Raw genomic sequence first — 18,887 nt, forward strand, 5'->3', positions numbered from 1 at the left:
AAGCAGCTGTGCATTTGTAAAGAATATGGAGGTGAATTTGGACACTCAAACCCCTGAGAGAGGTGTGAGGATAACAGAAATGTGTTGTCAATCCAGTTGAAATGGATTACATGTGTCCAGTGGACCTGTGTTTGAAATGGACAACTATGTATGGAGTGATATGTTTTTTGAGACAGATGCCCTTTTCTTTTTTTTAAGTTGAGAGTGGGATGTTGGGGAAAGATTGTAGGTACGTCTGGGGAGATAGATTGGGTAGGGAGACAGACAAGAAAGACAAGTCAGCAGGCAGGGATGGTATATGACACATGATGGGGGTAAACTCATTTGACAGGGAGGGTGTTTGGGAATTCGAAGCCTATGGGCCCCCCATATGGTTACAGTGGGACTGAGATCCCCTCCCATAGGCAGTCACTACCCCAAAGGTGCCTGTCCTGAGGGCTGGAAAGGAGGGGTGGACTTCCCCTCAAGGTGTGCCAGGTGGGGCTCAGTCTGGTGCACCTGCTTTCCAAACTCAGATCGAAGGGTGCCGCACACTAAACCCCGGATTTGACTGTGGGTTAAGGCCTCCTGTCTGTGTTTACTCATGGGTGGGGGGGATGGGTCCTGTCCCCTATGGTGGTTCCACTCAAAGGTGGTGCAGGACCAGCAGATGAGGGAGATCTGGATTGGATTCCAAACATGATGGGGCCCGGTGCCATGGCCAGATGAGGTGGGACAGGCAGATCAGCTGGGATCTGCCTTCCCAAACATGCTATGGTGTTGAGGTTTTACAAAATATGCTGGTTAGTCATGAACAATACATTTCAAGATTAGTTATAACAGCATGCATGGGTGTTCCGATTAACCCCATAAAACAGATTTGAATCAGTTGCATAGCAAACAGAACACATGCATAAATGGAACAACGATATGCATTGTAACTGCATGCCAATAACATTGATGGCAACAGGCCACCAACAATTGTATCTGAACAAGATTTGCTAACAGGCAAACAATCAAACATATTAAAAATAATTTGGGTAGGGAGACAGGCAAGACAGGCAAGACAGCAGGCAGGGATGGTATTCCTGATTTCTTTTTTCCCCTAAAATATTTCCTCCAAAGACTCTTATTTCCTTCTTTATATACAATTCCCCTTTTCCTGCCCAACCATCTTTTTGTTATAGTACAAGCTACCTTTTTGTACTTCCACAGTGAATCTTAGCAACAGGCCCACAAAAAATAAAGCTCCCCAAACTAAGTTAATACGTATAGCCATACTTATACCAGCCCTCATTTCTGCCTATCTTCTCACCTTCTTTGAAAAAGTGAATTATATTCACTACAACAACTCTCCTAAAACAACAGCTTGTCTAAATTCTAGCCTTACCCATACTCATATAAATATTACATCTACTCCATGCTACCTGCTAGCCAAATACCATCACCTCACACATATGAAAGTCCTTAACTCCTCCATAAGGAAACCAAAGAATCTAACTAGTTACTTTTACAACCCTACTTCAAGACTAAAAGCTCTCACCTTAAAAGATGGTGATATCCACCCCAACCCAAGCCCAACCAATGTTAGCACAGTCACAGCTCACAACACTACTTTTTCTACCCTAACCACCTTAACCAGTCTTCCAAACTCCTTACTAATAGGTCATCTTAATATCCGCAGTGTCAACAACAAAGTTGCCTATCTCCATGCTCTTCTAGACACTCATTCCTTTGATATTCTCTGTCTTACAGAAACTTGGTTAAAGCCAGGAACTAAGGGCAATGAGATAACACCTCCAGGCTATAATATGCTGAGATTAGACCGCGCAAAATGTAGGGGTGGAGGAGTAGCCATTCTATATAGAACTGGTTTACAAATCTCCACAATACCCTTTAACCCCCCCCCCCCCTTAGAGATTAAGGCAGAAATCTTTATCTCTAGACTTAAACTAAACACTAACAAATCCCTAAACATCATCTGTACCTACCTTCCTCCAGGTAATAATAACACTAATATAGAGAATATTCTAAGCTGGGATTCCACTACCTATCCACAAGAAACAATTATATTAGGGGACTTTAATACTGACTGGAAGTGTATCAACACTGACAACCCTTCACATATTAACCTACATGGCTTTAACCAAACAATCACCTCCACTACTAGAATTAACAAACCAAATAAAAAAGAGAGTATCTTAGATTGGATTCTTATAAACAGACAACAAACTTATAAAGTTGGAACCTTACCTGATGATGTGAGTGATCATACTTTGACTTAAATTGCAATACAAAAGAATGACATTTCTAACTCCCCCACATTCAGGATTTTAAGGTCAAATAAGCATTTTAACCCTATATCTTTCCAAAATGAACTTGACGCCTGTGACTGGAACCCTCTAAAAACTCTCCCTCTTGAAGAGTCTGTTAAATATTTCAACTCTAAATTCCTAACAATCCTAGATGAGCATGCACCCAAACGAACTATTAGAATGAAGTCCAAGACTGCCCCTTGTCTGTCAATAGATACTAGACAAAAGATATTACTAAGGAACAAATCTTGGTCTAAATGGAGAGCTACTAAAGCCATCTCTGATAATCAAACTTTTAGACAGCTGAGAAATATCACAAAAAGAGCTATTCTCACTGATAAAAAGAATTACTATTGTAAACTACAGCAAACTCACCATAATAATCCTCAAAAGTTCTGGTCAAGCTTAAATAGACTACTTAATCCGGGTCACTCTAGCACACCATCCCCACTAGGAACTGATAATAATACCCCCCAGCAAATTGCTAATGCCTTTAACACCTTTTTTACAGACACTATACAATCCTTAGCCCGTCAACTATCCATAGACAGCACTATTCTCCCTATCCCTTTACCTGACACTCTACCTACCTTCCAACTTCAACCCATCTCTACCGCCTACATCCAAAAAATCATCCAAAAACTTAAGCCGTGCACCCCCTCTGCTGACCAGTTACCATCAGAATATCTGCAAAGAGCTGCTAAATCGGTAGCCTACCCTATATCTATCCTTATAAATAGAACCATCAATGAAGGGAACATCCCAGACGTTTGGAAAATCTCCCATATAATCCCTTTACATAAAGGTAGTAACTCTAATGATTATTCCAATTACAGGCCTATAGCTCTCTTATCACCCCTAGCTAAGGTTATGGAAAAATGCATTCATCACCAGCTAATAGACCACTTAACCCAACATAATATATTAGCAAACTGCCAACATGGCTACAGGCCCTACCACAGCACCACTACTGCTCTCCTTTCTTTCACTGACTCCATCAACCGTAACCATAATAGCAATAGCCTTCCCTCAGCACTTCTTATTTATTTATCTAAAGCTTTTGATATGGTTAACCACTCCTTGCTTATAAAGATCCTTGAATACCTCTCTCTAGACAACAAGGCTATCCTCTGGTTTAAATCCTACCTTATTAATAGGCCACAAGCAGTTCTCTGGGAGAATGAGTTATCCTCCCACTTGCCCATCTCCCTTGGAGTCCCTCAGGGCTCCATTCTAGGTCCTCTCCTTTTCTCCTTGTTCATCAATGACCTCCATGCTGTAATCCCTCAAGCAACCACTATACAATATGCAGATGATTCCATGCTCATATGTACTGCCAATACTTCATCTGAACTTCAAACCCTAACCCAGAAAGTCTTTAGCACAGTAGAAGCTTGGTTCTTGAAATGCTGCCTCCTGTTGAACGCTAAAAAGACCAAGCTCTTGCTCTTCTCACCTAACACTCCCCCCCCCACCATTGATTTCTCAATAAAATCCACTAATGGCACCCTTATATCCCCAGACTTCTCCACCAAACTGCTAGGCATCACAATTGATAACAATCTCACCTTTGATAACCACATTAACAATGCCATTAAAACAGTAAACAGGAAAATAGGCTCCTTATATAGAATAAAACCTTTCTTAACCCCAACATCTAGAGTTAAAATTGCTCACTCCCATTTAATCTCATCTCTTCTGTATGCTTCACCCATATACACTAACCTAAAAAAACTAATATTGTCAAACTAGCCAACTCCTATAACAATATAGCCAGATTTGCCACTGGGAGCCATTATAGAACTCACCATTGTCTGAACCTACAGCAACTTGAATGGTTAGAACTAAAAAAACATTTTGATACTTTCACAACTTACCATAGTTCATAAAATATTTTACCAACCAAGCAACACCCCTATACTTTCCAAACTTATTACCCCTTACAGAAATCTCAATTCCTTACAATCTTCCAGGAAACTTCATGCATTAATACAAGCAAGTCTAATAACCTGGCAGGTGACTCCTTATTCAACAATACCACTGGAAAAAACTGGAATATGCTGCCTCAAGAGCTAACTATACTTCCCTTGTTGCTGCTTTTTAAACAAAGACTCAAGAAACACCTTAAGACACATTTGTTATGCCCCTGTTCCAACCCTGACTAATCCTCTGATTTCCTCTACTTTAGCACTATACTGTATACTCTTCTATAGTCCTTTTAAGTAGTGAATATCTCAAGTAATTTTTTACAAGTCTTGTCATGAATGTTCTGTCTCAATTCTTCTGTATATTTTGTTCCGTCTCAATCCTTCTGTATATATTTTTTCTCAAATAACACTCTTTAAATGACCTTTCCTATTTTCTGTATAATCATTGGAAATAAATCTTTTCTTTCCTCAAGAATTAGCTGATACTTAGCATGATAACATCATTTCCTTGTATTATGTGTGATATGATTTGGAAAAAAAATGTTTTCTATGATATTGTGATGTCCTTATTGTACCTCTGTGTTCACAAATGGAGCTTATCTCCTCGGGCCGCCACTGAAAATGGACATACAATCCAGCTGGACTAGCCCGGTTAACAAATGTAAAATAAAATAAATAAAAATAACACAAATCCCAACATTGGGTTGGAGCACAACATACCCGTAATATGTGAGTAATAATTATAGATTTAGATGGGGGGATGGAAAATCCATTAACAACTCTTTATGCTTCTATTTTCCACAATGGTACTGTTCAATACTCTGTGGGTCTGCCCTCACTTTACATCTACCTATAGCCATAGCTTCTGTAGTACAAACATACCTATTAAACTGTCATCCTGGAATAGTATGAGGCAAACTGTGACAACTCTGGGTACATGATTATAGGGGACTCGTACATGTCAGGGTTGTATATCTGGCACAGGAGGGGTATCCTAAACTGCTGTTATGTGAGTGTGCTACAGGCATACATCAACTGGTTTCCTATCTGTGTCCAGGATTATTTGCAGCAGTGACCACTAGCCGTGACAGCATAACACTTGACAGACATGTATTGGAAACATACCTCTCAACCTTTTAGAGCATGAGATCTGGACAATGCCATATATAAGAGTGGGACAAAGGCCCATAAATAAGGACAATTTTTAGATATTGCTCTTGCAGACTTAGAAAGTTGAACAAATAACAGGTTTTGCACAACAACATACCAGAATAAACACATTTTCTGATGGATATGACATCTGACACTTGTATGTCTATCATTTAGTCTATAATGGTCTGCCACTGATTTGCCATGACACCACTATTTTATGTAAAATGGACCACAAATCTGAGGCAAATATCTGGGCATTCAGTGAATATCTGTACAGTTGAGAGGTATAATTCAGGAAGAGTGCATATTGTATTTGCCTATCCTGTTGTCATTTACAGGCATGTGGTGGGAGAATTGAACAGTTGTACACAGTTTACTAGTATACCCTTTATACAGCTACTGGCAACATTTACTTACCTGTAAAACCTGTGGGGAAAATATCTGTTAACACTACCTGACTGTTTTTACATTTATTCCTGATTCCTTGTGTGTAGATATACACACATCTTAAAACCACTCGCTGGATTCAGACCATGTCTTGTTGTGCAAACCTAACAACTAAGCTATTTCTCATCACACTGAGCTACTGGGGAGCTGCTATTGCATGCTTTAATGGTATCTGTCTAATAGTCTGTTGGTTAGACAGTCTGAACTTGTAATTCTGTGATGCATGCATGCCAGATAGTTACTGTACTGTGCATTACTTGTTTGGATTACTACAACATGGAAAGCAAATGTTAACACAAGGCAATGCTGCATGGTACACACATTGATACTTGAAATATTACTATTCAGGGTTCAGAGCTTAGTGCAGTATATATTTCGCATTTCATTTCTATCTCATTTTACAGCTACACCATTTATGGTTTCTCCTAACAGCTTGTTCACAGATGTACCTCAGTTAATGTATGCTGTTACAAACATATTTGCTCAGAAGAACCTATATACATTCTATATATGTCTGCAACAACATACCAGAATAAACACAACAGTTTTTTTAAAGGTCTTTATTGTACTTCAATACTCGTCAGTCATACTTTTTTATTTATTCAGTTCACACAGTAACAGTATACCTACTAGCAGCAAGCAATGTACTCCTTTTTAGCTATTTTAACAAAATACTGCAAAATAGATTTGTACTCACCAGCCTGTTGGTGCAGCCCCAGCAGTCTGTCACAGTGAGTTTCCACATTACTAGCCCTCTCTGCTGCAGCTATAGGGGAGGAAAACACATTATGCATATCTGTTTATCACATTCTCTGGCTACTATTTGCTACAAACTACTTGATAGTGATACTTACACACTACTGGAGCATTCTGGGCCCATCCATCTTGGATACACTGGTCCAAGAGCGACCCTTCCTATGCTTTAGGTTGGCATAGTGGTGCCGTACCTGCTCACCAGTCTGGGGGGGGGCAGTAGCACTAGTGAGGTCACATGTGAGATTGTCCCAGGCCTCCACTTTGTATTGGGAGCCCTGGTACTGGCCCTGCAGCAGTCTCGCCTCATGGTTTTAAACTAGGAGTCCAGCCATGACCCCAGACTCCTGAATGCTCCAGCATTGTGCCTGAAAGTGCACTCCCTCTCCTATGCCAGCCATTGTACCATTGTATCTGCACAGATGGACTATAACATTATGGCTGTATTCCCACCTGTGCCATTCAAATAGTCCAATATTCCCACCTTTTGCTGTCATTGGACCATTTTGAAAAGGTTAAGCTCCGCTAAGCAGTGCACAAATCTGCTAAGCCGGCTTTATCACTGCTTAAAGGGGTAGTTGTTGATCAGTGTTTAACTGTGAGCAAATCCACTTAGCTAAACTACCTGCTGCTTAGCATTCATATCTTAGCAATGGTTACACTTGCTAAGCATTGCTGAGTATTTCTAACCATTGCTCACTTTTAATTTTTTAAATATATCAGAGGACTGACTTCATTTATTAAGTGCATATGATATAGTTTACATGACATCCCTCTATGTGCTTTAGTTCCATTGGCAAGGGGTGTGAATATACTGTATGGGGTACTTGTGTGTACATGGGTTGTCTCACATGTTATATGCACTCACAGTTACATTATACACCAGCTACGCTACCCTAGTTGACACAAAACAGTTGCTACATAATGTAAGTTTACAAAAATAATCTTAACACTACTTTTACATATAAAAATAAGTTGCCTGTCTTGGTTCCCGAACCATGAACTCCTGTGTGTAAAGGCAGGACTCTAACAGCTACACCATCTCAGCTTGGGAATTTTAGCTATATATTTGTATTTAGCTATGGTAAGCAGAGGGCCATAATGCGGACACCCTCTTAGCTACGTTTGAACATTCCTTAGACTATAAAAAAAAAAAAATCATAATATTATTATTATATTATGTTATTTAAGTGAGTATTGTGGTGATCTGACAAGTGATTGAGGACTGCAATCTGGAAATAATGGCATACATTTGGCTTTCATTTTCTATCCTTCAGAGATTGCTGCTAATACATATCCTGTTGTCTATCAACTTTCTAAGTGTGTGAGGGCAATTTTTCAGAAGTTCCCATATTTTATTGCCCCCCCCCCACCATTATTTGTGCCTTTGTCCACATGGACTGCTGTCAGGAAATTTTGGCATACATTTGCTTTCAGACTTCAATCCTTCGGTAATTCATGTTAATGCATGACCTGTTTTCTATCAACTTTCTAGGTTTATGAGGGCAATATGTATGATGTGTCCCTTTTCAGGGATTTATCCCCCATTATTTGTGCATTTGGACGCCCTTATTCTTGTCAGACTCTGTCCATGCAAATATTCATGTATGCCAAATGATCCTCATATGAAATGCTGCCTTAATATTTAGTGTATTATGTATGCTATATACTAAAGTATTGCAATGTTTTAGTTCTTAATGAAGTCCTAAGTTTTAGTTATGCAGTTTTACTATTTTAGGAGAATTCAGTATGAACTTAAATATAAACTATTTCAGAAATTTTCTCTTCAGACAAAATTGCATAATACATCTTGCACACTACAACAGACTAAATCTTGCAAATCCTGTTTGCAAGCAGCATGGTTAAAACAACCTTTGGCAATGCTGCAATACATTTATTATGGTTTGATTACCAGTTAACTCTTTAAGGACAAGAGGTCATGTTCTTATGCAAACACACACCCCTGACAAATTAATTGACTTTCTCAGGAGAAACCATTATTAAGGCAACTGGATGAATGATTAGTAATTCCTAACATGCAGTATTGCTGCAATCCTAAGATATTTGAAAACATACACAAGTGTTTTTATATTAATTCCTCAGACAGAAAAAAATCAGAAGCAAAAGTTTTCAGAATAAGTAGAAAGGAGTATTATAGTGTTTGTTTCTTCCTATGAATATATGCAGTGTAAGAACTACACAATTTAAGATAACAGCCATGCAGAGGGACAAGTAACTGTCTATTTATCATTAAGCATTATATAATATGGTCTTCAATAAAAAATAATAATACAAGGCTCAATGATATGTAACAGAAGAAGGTTACATTCAGCATTAATGCAGATCTGCACAGAGGGTTTATACTTAAAAGGACACAGAGTCAGAATGGAAGAACATTACTCAGCATAGTTAAACAGAGTTGTTTTGTCTGTCACAGGTATAAAAATAAAGTTCCATCATTCGTAACAGTTTAATATGAAAAATAAAATTAGGTTCACTTAGGTATAAAGACTCAAAAAGACTTGGAAATGTTTGTTTATGTCTTTAGAAAGGCAAAGAGAGCAGGTCATGTGGATGCTGTACAATTAAGATGTTTAGATTCGGGACATGGTTACAACAAACGGAACAGATCTCTCATCTTTCTCAGATAAAATGATCTTTGATAAACATTTTCTGCCATTGGGATTATGGTTTAACATCACGTTCAAAGCATATCATCTTAGTCTTACTGCCCATCTCCATGCTGTAGGGCAGAAGCACTACTAGGGTTATATCAGAAATGCCCAACCCCCTCAGAGTTCTAACTTTTTACAATCACAAGTGAATGTACATCTTTCTGAACACATTATGTAGTCTTAAAATGTTTATCACCTGAAGTTTGACAGGCCAGAAGAAAAAGAAGCATAGACTTGAGAAAGAGAAAGAGATATTGCATTTTAAAGGTATATATTCATTACATGGACAATTTGTTTTAAAGAAAAGGTCTGCTAGTCATGGGCGAATGCCTCAAAAATGCGTCTTAAAATTTACATTACTCAACAAGAAAAATAGTACTCAAAGTAGACTAGAATGTTAAAATGAATGCATGTATAATAGGAGATTGTAGACGGTTGTGATTTTCTATTTATGCACATTCAAAAGTTTGATATTCCCAGCACAAAACACCCTTTATGTTAGTACCATTTAGCAACCGAGTATGCTTTCTGATTATGATGTGCATTGTTCTATAAATTGTATTGGTTTCAAAATGATTTAGCTTAACTTTAAAGGGCATTTATCATTCTTGTAAGTATTTTAGCCTTAAGGACCTGGGGAATAACATTTAATCATGAGTGGTGTGTGCATGCACACACATGTGCATGTCTTGAGCTTCTTTTTCAGTCCTTGGACATTACTTAACATATCTACATGGCATGGCTTTATTTCTTAATCATAGCCACAGGCACTGGCTTACTCAAATGTCTCTTCAGTATCAGCAGTTCCCCTTCCAATGGCGGTCACATTGGAACAGTTACAATCTTAACATGCTGACAGATTCTGTGCCATTATGATTACTTCTATCACTTTAAGTGCATTTTTGTTAATAATGTTATGACCTACATTTTTGAAGTGTTGCCATTGTGCGGTCTGTCAGCAAGCCATGTGACCTGAAGTTGTAATGTGAATGAGCCAAGGCTCCAACTGTTGCAATGCACAGGTTGGAATTACATAAGAAGACACATCATTGTAGAATGAGCTAACTGAAAAACCGATTGCCAATCTTTTGCTTATAAAGTCAAGAAGATCAGTCAGCATGTCCACCATTAAGGCAGTGGTTTTCTGTAAGATGTATGTTTAAAAACATGCTTTTTTAATGAAACTCCTTGAAAACTACTGGAAAACCTGGATAATAGTAGTGTGTGTGTGTGTGTGTGTGTGTGTGTGTGTGTGTGTGTGTGTGTGTGTGTGTGTGTGTGTGTGCACGCTCACGTTTGCAAGACTGTGTGACAGGCATCATCAGTTCTCAGAAGACTAAATTGCTGTTAGTTTACCACAAAATGCCTTATTATTGTCTTTAGTAAGAACTATTCTATGATAGCTCTAAGGTACCACAACAGTTATGCAGATTGGTAGGAAGAGTTAAATAAGTTACCCCCCCTTTCAAGAACTTTTACCAATCAGAGTTCAGGCTGTGTTTTGCTATTTTACATTGGAATAAAAAAACACTAGTGTGCTGTTTTGAACACTGCACTACAAGGTACTCTTGCTTTTAAAGTAATGTATTTCTTGCCTAGTAGTTTCCTTTTAAATATTTCATTTTGTGCATTTATCCATTGATTCATTTCCTGAAATGTGTAATACACTGTTGAGGATCACAAAGAAGTTGGGACCTGTTTTGGAAAGCAGTGGGAGGAATTCTTATCTATCCTGGTGATATGGCAGTCCATAACAAAGCACACAATCATATGATCGCAGAACCCACATCTATGTGCAATTTTGTGAATTTCTGATCCCAAGGATATTGCCAATATCCTGGCAGATTGATTTAGTGCCAACTTCACCCCACTCTCACCCCATAAAGGGCCCATCTCAATACCAAAAGATTGCCAAATTCTGATAATGATGGCCACACAGGTAGTAACCACACTCTCCAAAGCTAAGAATACAGCATCCATGGGACCAGATGACATCCCAGGCTGTGTACTACATGAACTACAAAATGAACTGGCACCTCACCTAAGTGTCATGTTTAATCATAGCCTCACCACAGGCTTTGTGCCCACAGAGTGGTGCACAGCTACAGTTATCCTGCTCCACAAGGGAGGATCCACCTTGGATCCCAGGAACTACCATCCCATCAGTCTGACAAACCTGATTTGCAAGGGCATGGATTGCATTATCATGGAACTTATAAACAAAGACATTGGCAACCTTCAAACACTAGACCCCACCCAGTTTGGGTTTGTGAAGGGCTGATCTTGTCTCCTGAATCTGATTGACTTCTTCGAATCAGTCTACAGAGCTGTGGATGAGGGTAAGGCAGTCCACACAGCCTATCTGGACCTCACGAAGGCCTTTGACACCATCCCCCACTCTGGAATCATAGATAAACTTACTAAGCTGGGCATAAATCCCTATGTCACTCAATGGGTTGCTAACTGGCTTACTGACAGAACCCAGACAGTAAAAGTAGCCGACTCCAAATCCAGCTCCAGACAAGTGACAAGTGGAGTACCTCAGGGTTCAGTCCTGGGACCACTCTTGTTTGGCATCTACTTCTCTGAAGTACAGGCCAACACTAAGGGACTCTGGCTAACAAAGTTTGCAGATGACTGCAAACTGGGAGTCATTATTGAATCCCAAATGACGTGGATATTCTACAAAAGGGCCTTACAGAAACAGATGCCTGGTGCCAGAGCCATGGGCTCAAGCTTAATGCCAAGAAATGTATAATTATCCCCTTTGGAAAAAAAACATGTAACCATGAATTACCACATAGGTGAAAGGACATTAAACATCAAAAGTGTTATGAGAGACTTAGGGACACAGGTGGACAGTGGTCTCAGTTTCGATAACCACATTGCCACAACAGTCAGGAAATCCTTCTATGTGGCACACCTCATCACTAAGGGCTTTTCATCCAGAAAAAAGGAGGTCATTGTCCCACTGTACTCATCCCTCATTAGACCCATTATAGAGTATAATGCCCCGTTTGGTATGTACCTCACAAGACGTCTGTAACAGCTTGAAAAGCCACAGAAATACCTCACTAAAAGAATCACAGGCCTAAAGCAGATACCATATACTGACCATCTAAAAAAACTCCAGCTGTACTCTGTGGCATATCGTCTACTCAGAGTCGATCTCTGCTTAACATACAAGGCCATGTCAAACCCTGAACTGTTGGACATGCTCCACTGAAAGAAATCCCAATCCCTCAGAGCCACATGATCCAGGGATCTAAACCTTGTCATCACAATGAACAAAACATGCTGGAGGGATAGGTTCCTGAACCAGAGACTCCCCATACTCTGGAATAGACTGCCCATACATATCAAGCAGAGCGCCTCTTTGGCCCTCTTCAAAAGGAACCTTGATGATTGGATGGGAGATAGGAAATTCACCCCAGGATCATGTCAGTCACCCTGCTAGACAGGGGCCTGGAGAAGTAAATATTGTGGAAAGAAATATCCAGGGAATTGTTATGGCTAGGCTTGCATAGGCCCTAGGCTCGATAGCCTAGTACCAACCTATGAACCTATGAACCTATGAAACAAATGTCATGTCTTTGGGATGTGGGAGGAACCTGGCACCTACAATGAAAACCCTTGTGGACACAGGTGGGCTTATTGACTTAATACAGAATGTACCCCAAATGGTATGGAACTTGACAACCATGCAATATGAAACAGCAATGTTATCCACTGCACAGTTATGTCATAATAAAATGTACAAGCATGACATTTCTGTGTTTAGACAATAAATGGTTCTTGCTAAGGTTCTTGAGATTGTAGTGCACAAACAGCTGCTTCATTTCTTTCGAAATAACACTTTCCTAACAGATGCCTAACATGGCTTCCTTCCAGGGCATGGATTCAAAACTCCTTTACTATGTGTCACAAGACACATATGAACTTATCTGATTAAAGGACTGGCCACTGTAAAACTATTTTTTGGATTCTCTATGGTATTAATCACTGCAGACAGCTATATTGTGTCACATCTGGTTCAAGAAGGTGGTGTCCCCAGTGGTAATTTGGCATGATTTCACAGGTATATACAAGGCAGAATGCAATCAGAAAAGTGAAGAAATCCAACCTCAGTCTTCTGATCTTTTCCCATTGGGGTGCCATGTGATCCTCAGATACTTATAAGTTATCCCTTATGTTAATCCTGTGTGACACAGTTGCAAGGAAGCCAGCTTGGTTTAGTACGTTAACAATTCTGCACTGTAGTCACAGTGTTTTAACAATATTACAAGCCTGTCACTCAAAAATAAGGCTGAGTAACTCTGGTTTGGCTCTAAACTGAAAAACCTTTCTGCCTAAATGCATGTAATTTCATGCTTTGCAATGAGCACTATAATTAATTCCATTCTTTTTTGCTACCAGAGAAATGTGCCTTAAGTAGGTTTACTACCTGTTAGTATACTTCTTATGTTTGGTGCATTGTGAACTTTTACTTCTTAAGGTTGGTGTGTGGACTTAGGTTTATATGGTTATCAGTCTGCTAAATTCATTAAGACATGCCTAGCAAAGATAAATCTGTCTTTAGGATTTTGACTAAAATGACAAAACAGTACTAGAGCTATCCAGCAAATAAAAAAATAAATAAATAAAATAAAACAATAATTAAAATTCAGGTGATGTAGGTACCACAATGAGAAAATGTGTTAGATTTTATAACATAAAGTATCACCATTATAAAATTCAAATTCACACCCACAGATAAACTCTGCGTATGTTCTTTTTAATTGTATTCCCTCATATCTTTCACATTTTGTTATCTGACTTTTTAAAATGCATACAACAAAGAAACCTTCCATAGAGGTTCCATATGAAAAGAATATGTGGTGTAGACAGCTTGTCCTACGTGGACTGCCTCAAAGCGTTGTTGTTATAGTTTTTCTCCTAAAGACTGCTGAGAGGAAATTATGTCTAGCCTACAAATAATCCTCTGATCCAGCCCTTATGGGTCTTTTGCACATCTGCGAAACAAACACCATCAGAAACATCTTTTCTAGTGACCTAAACCTTGTCTGCAACATAAATAAGACATGTTGGAGGGACAAGTATGTGTCTCCAGAGACCACCCCTTCCCTGAAATGAGTTTCTCATGTATAAGAAGTAGAGTTGCTCCCTACTAAAAAGCAGAAACATGTACATTTTCAATGCCTCTTGCTCAAGTTATATTCCTTTAATGTCGTGAGCATTGCAATCTCATATGAACCTATGAACCTATGTTGTCCAAAATTTGTTGGCATTGTCAGCTTGATAATTTTTTACATTTAAAATAAATGGTACGATTGATTTATTGTCTTCTTTTACCAAGTCATCAAACACAATATTTTGCTAAGTTAACCTTTCAGCAAATGTTTGAAGGGATCACCTGAAAATAAACTTTCTAGTATGAGTATTCTATTATTTTCTGTTATTGCACTGCTTAGCCCTGCTTACTTAAATATGGGCAGGATTTGTAGTAAAACCAGTACAGTAAATATAATTAGAGGAATGTGAACCGGCAAAATGCTACAACTCAAATTAGTTTGAGTTTGCCACAATTTAACAGCATTGCCAAGCTCATAACAATGATGTATTACATTTTGAACTGGTAACTGATTGTCCTTCTGACCATTACTGCATTTACTTTCTAGGGAGAAACAAAGGTGCCGGAACCATAGAGTGAGGAGGAGGGAGCACCCCCCACATTTACAAGACCATCTTGTCTAGCACTCTAGCCTTCAACAATTGAAAAAACAAAAACTTTATGGTGGCGTCTTTAAAGAAGACCCATACATCCATGCGTTGTGCCAAAACTGAAAGTGCATAATTTTAATAAACTTCCGTTGCCTGATCCATGCAGATTGAAAGCACAAAATGACTCCTGCTTTTAAGCTTTTTCCCCGACATTCTTGCAGCTGTTGTCTGCTTCCCTCCTACTCTTCCCTGACATTTTTGCAGGTAAGGAGATGCTGATATATCCTGGTGGGGGGATTTTGTTTTGCTTTCGATGATATATGCTTATGCTAGCATGTTTCTGCTGAGGGGATTTTGTTTTGTTTCTGCTGATATATGGCGGGATCATGTTTCTGCTGACATATGATCCCTAGGTTGTTGGTTATTATAACGTGATATGACTGAGACAAGCCCATTAGTGTCTCCTGTCAGGGACCAAGTGGCCCATTCTGCCGGTAACTTAGCTAGTCTTGTGCTGTGGTTTCCAGGTGCTGTGATACACCTACTTCCATCTCCACCCAGTTCTCCTGGGCTGAACTGTGAACAGCAACTACTGTTGGATAATCGGCAACAAAGGGGTTGAGATTCGGGTCACTTCAGTTGCAATGACCCCGAGTTCAGCAAGATTGTACGCAAAGCTGAGCATACCAGTGACAAGGGTGTCTTTACTGAATGCATCTATCAAGGTTCAGATAGTAGCTACTTTGTCAAGGATGTGCATGGGGTAAGTGGGTATACTACAGCAAAGCTTCTGGGACTGAAGTTGTAAGGAAAAGTGTACTGCATATGCACAAATGAATATTGTACAATCCATGATCAGAGAGTACCACTGCCTTCCTGCAATAATGGTTGCAAATTAACTCTGTAATGCATCTGAACAGGTTGAATGACTGTATTGTAGTTTGCAGGACTTCACAGTTTGTTTAGTTTAGAATGTGATACTCTTTACTGGGTTGTCCTTGTGGGGAAAGTTTTTGGAATGTCTGAAAATGGGGGCTTACATATATGAAGTCCAAAGTTATTGTGATTTGATGTATTCCATTTTTTTGCTGAGGGATTTTGTTTTGTTTCCATTTATATATCTTTATGCTGCTGGGATCATGTTGCTGCTGAGGGGATTTTGTGTGCGTGGTTTGTTTTATATGCTGCTCTGCTGGGGAGAGGGATTTTGTGTGTGTGTGTGTGTGTGTGTGTGTGTGTGTGTGTGTGTGTGTGTGTGTGTGTGTGTGCGTGCGTGTGTGTGGATTATTTTATATGCTGCTCTGCTAGGAAGAGGGATTTTGTGTGTGTGTGTGTGTGTGTGTGTGTGTGTGTGTGTGTGTGTGTGTGTGTGTGTGTGTGTGTGTGTGTGTGTGTGTGTGTGTGTGTGTGTGTGTGTGTGTGTGTGTGTGTGTGTGTGTGTGTGTGTGTGTGTGTGAAATGCCTCAGTTAGGTATATGTGGTGGTCAGTGTTAGGCTCAAACCCTGTACCTGAGCCTGAATTCTTTACCTATTCTACCACTTGTGACTCACAAAGTTGAATGAGGATTTTATAAGCAGCTGAGAGATTCAGGGGAAGAGAAGTTTAGTGTTGCTTATGCCAATTCTGCTTGCATTGTTTGCAGTACAACAGGTAGTATATTGGCTTTTGATGCAGAAGGTTGTGGATTCTACTCCTGCAGTATACAGATGGATTGCTGATACTGTATTGTGTTGTACTTTAAAGGAAGTGGATGCTGCAGTCCTGTGAATGTTTTCCTCTGCAGGAGTTACTTAGTAATTATGAACTCATCAGTTTGCCATCCATTCCCTATTGCAATATTACTAGCTTATCATTTTCTATGAGCTGTGGTGGTGGTGCTGCAGTAGCATTGTTGTCTCACAGTAAGATGTTGTTCTGTTCGATTCTCAGCTAGAGCGTCTTCTGTGTGGAGACATGCATGAAAGGGCGTACCTTCATTGAAGGTTGTGCGTCAGGGTTGGCAACTCATCACATAAAAATCTACTGCCAATCATTAGTGGACCGGAGTTCCGCTGTGGTGACCCCTAACCAAGAAAAGCCAAAAGGCACAACAACAACAACCACAATCATTTCTTTAATGTAACAGGCAATTTTTTCAAGGGCAACAGACACTTTATTTGCAGATGAAACGATGAAATATAAAGTTGTTTCCAAGCAGCAACTTCTTCATTAGTTACACATGCCTTTAATGTGGAATTATTTAGATGACGTCTGCAGAGATATTGCATATTTGCTGATACTGGTGGAGTGTAATGACAGAGGTTTGAGTGGACTTTTATGGTTTAAATTTTCTGAAATTGGTAGTTTTGTCATTATTGGTTAATACATTTTGTTTCATTGCTTGGTCGAAGACTGTTCAAAACTACAAATTTAAAACATATTTTAACAAGTGGTGCTGTATTATACAAGGAATATAATTTAATACTATCAGGAAGGTGAATCAAAGAACGCCTACATGTATGCATGGCCCTAAAAATGTGTAAGGAGCCTATGGTTTGAAAACAACTCAGAAGTAAGCTTAGTCTTCCACTGGCCAGATGCAAAATGAATGTGGGTTTTCATGCCCTTTCAATGAATGTGAGTTTCAAGGGCAGAGAAGTTTACTGCTCACACTAAGTCCAATTTCATTGCAAGACTGTATTGTTTGTTTAGCAAATGGCTTAGTACTATTTTATTCCAATTTCTGAAATCATTGTAGAAATAAATAAGAAAACAGTATGCACACTGACAGGTTTGAATGGTGTTTATGGTAACTGAGGAGATATAGCCAAGTAATGAAACACTGGTAGTGGCTGGGGAGTGGGGTTGCTGCTGGAGTGGCAGGGGGTAACAGACTCTCCATTCAAGAAAACAAAGCTGACCCATGTCCATATTCAAATGCAACTTGGATCTAAGGATAAGAAAATGTACTACAGAATTGCCCCTCATGCCAATAATGGATAGAGGCAGTTCCTAAATGCTGCATCCCTTACATGGGTCCCCTCAAATTATCTATGGTATGAACACAGTTATTCTCATTAGGGATAATGTACAATTATCAGCCATGGGATAGGTAAGACCAATCAGGAAATGTTAATTCAAGAACCAAAAGAGAAATTGGCAAAGCTTAATATGTCCTCTAAGTGAACCTATGTCATGGTAGTAAATAGTTTAAAAAATTGCCCTTTTTAGATCACTAAGTGCCCCTCTCAACCTCCACCCCCCACCCCCCAGTCTTCAACAGGTTTTGGCACCTATAAGGAGAAAAATATCTATGAAGTTATAATGTCAGTAGTGCACAACAAGATGAAATACAAACATGTACAGAGTGAATTAAAAACAATAGTCAAGTGCACAGGTTAAAACTAACCAAATACATCTATAGAAATCAGATTTTATATATATGTAAAAATATAAATTCTAAATAATGCATGAATGAGTCAGAATATGAAACCCAATGTTAATTGCAACACGGACTTTAGATTAAATCATTGTCTGTGACAAATGCCTCTACCGTTAGCTAAATGAAGATATTCCTGTGATTAAATCCCAGTTTAGTTAACAGTGAAAAGGAATTCATGCAGCCATATGTTAATATAACAACAGAGATTTTTTAAATTTCTAGCTGAGGTAAAAAAAAGAAAGAAACAATCTGTAGTAGTTTTTGACATCCCAAGTGATATGCAAAGTACCAAATAAGTTAGTAATAATGGCCGGCAGGGTGATCATTTTAAGAAAATTATGGATTGCCTGAGACTAATGTGATGTCTGACACTACAGACTGAGGGCCTGGAGGTCCCATTATATGACTGAAATGGTCACCATAGTTGGCATTACTGCAATAAAAAAAGATGTATGTCAATAATAGTGCTTTAGAAATTATAAAACTTAATTTATT

The sequence above is a fragment of the Protopterus annectens genome, chromosome 4.part1 (genome assembly GCF_019279795.1).
Source record: "Protopterus annectens isolate FY-2018-M chromosome 4.part1, PAN1.0, whole genome shotgun sequence".
NCBI classification, from domain to species: domain Eukaryota; kingdom Metazoa; phylum Chordata; order Ceratodontiformes; family Protopteridae; genus Protopterus; species Protopterus annectens.